Source organism: Muntiacus reevesi, chromosome 18, assembly GCF_963930625.1.
Source record: "Muntiacus reevesi chromosome 18, mMunRee1.1, whole genome shotgun sequence".
Taxonomy (NCBI): domain Eukaryota; kingdom Metazoa; phylum Chordata; class Mammalia; order Artiodactyla; family Cervidae; genus Muntiacus; species Muntiacus reevesi.
The window spans coordinates 5,114,818-5,116,815 of NC_089266.1; positions in this window are offsets into that span (position 1 = coordinate 5,114,818).

Genomic DNA, 1,998 nt, shown 5'->3' on the forward strand with positions numbered 1-1,998 from the left:
AGGAAAGTGAACCTTCAGAACCCGGTCGAAATACAAGATACTAGGGAGGTCACCCCTGGCTGTCACTGGCAGCTGGATGCTACAGCTGGATTCAGTGTCTCTGCTGCCCCTGAAGCGTGGGTGTTTATAGGGGGTACCTTTGTCACCGCCAAAATGAAGTCTCCCTGCTCCTCTCCATCTGAAGTCCTAGGTGGGGTGTGTCTGATTGGCCGATCCCAGCTCAGCTGTGAGTGGAACAGAGCAATGTTTCGGTACAGCGGTGACTCTCAGAGAAGACAGACCCTGCAGGCGATGGGAAGCTAAACACCATCAAGTGTCCCTACCTAATGGGGTCGCAGTGACAGCAAAGGGCAGATCTGCCACCAGGAAGTGCCTTGAGTTTGTGGGAAGTTGTGAGAGAAAGTAGAAAAGAAATTCAAAAGTCTAGGTCTCAGTGCTGTGACTGATTAACTCTGTGACTGATTAACTATGTGACTCGGGCAGGAATAAATAAGCTGCTCTGGGGGTTTTGTCATACATAGAATAATTATTCCTACCTCCTTTGCAGGGCTGAAGTGTACATGGGATCATTTTGTGGATGGCCTTTGACAGTTACACCGCATAATTCCATTCACCTCTCTGGGTCCGAGGTTGCCCACCTGTCAAATCCCACAGGTTGCAGGGCTATGGCGAGGTAAACTAGAACACTATCTCTGTGTAGTTGCTAAGTCGTGTCCCGACTCTGCGACCCAGTGGACTGTATGCCGCCAGGCTCCCCTGCCCATGCGACTCTCCAGGCAAGAATATTGGAGTGGGTTGCCATTTCCTCCTCCAGGTAGAGCACTACAAATGAATGGTTCCATTGTCAGATTGAAATTTTCTGATGCCTCGGATTTGTGTCAAAACCATGGAGATGGTGGAAGAGGATGTGGGGTTGGGGCATTCATGAGGCTGACCATGACTGAGACCCAGCTGGTGGACACACCAGTATCGTTCTCTCTGCATTAATGTGCATATGAAATCTCCAATTTTTTTTTTTTTTTTTTTTTGGTAAATGAAGGGTCTTGGAAACACTTGAAACAGGCCATACTCTCCAAGTTTCATTGTCAGTTAGGCGTCCTCCCCACCCTCCTCCCAGGCATTGTTTTCTCAGGCATTTGAGTCTTTTCCTCACTGCGCACTACTCTCCTCGCCGCACTGGTGCCAATGTAAGGTTCTATCAGGGGAAACATCTTTGATGGTACAATACTGGTTTGAAACCAAAACCAAAAACCCCAAAGAAACAACCAACGACACATGAAAACCAGAAGCAAAGAAGCGCGCGCGCACCCCTGCGCTCCGGCCGCGTCCCGAGCATGTGAGGTTACTTTCCAATGAACGAAAACGGACTCCCAGGTCCCTCTTCCTAACATCGCGTTCGGTGGATGACCAGAGGAAACAACGAACAACAAGGACGCCCCAGAAGGCTGCAGGCTGAGAGCCAGGGATGGGGGTCCAGCGGTCAGCTCTACGCGCCCACCCGGCTCCCAGCCCGACCCGGACAAGGAAGCGGCCGGGGGCCCGGAGGAGCAGGGGGCCGACCCAGGGGAAGGGGACGGGCCCAGAGTGCCATCGAGCCCTCACAGGGGAAAGGCCGTGATCCGGCGCCGCCGCGAGGGGCCTGGCGAGGGGACCCGAACATCCCGAGGAGGGGTAACAATCAGACCGCCGGCGCTTGAAAAGTAACCGCGATGGGGAAACGCCGCACCAGCGCTAGGAGAGGTTTCAGACCGAGTGAGGCTGCGCCCCAACACACCTGCCGGCTCAGCGACCCAACAACCACGCAGGGTCCCTTTTTAAAAAGTGCCGCCTAACCACTTTAAAAAAACCAGTTTAAAAACAGTGCCGCCCATCACTGGCTCCGCCCCTCGGCCGCGCCGAACAGGCCCGGCCCCGCCCCCCACCCAACCGGGCGGAAGCGCTTCCGCCCTCAATCAAGATGGCGTCTGGGCGGCGCGGCCGGGCGGAAGTGCCCCGGTG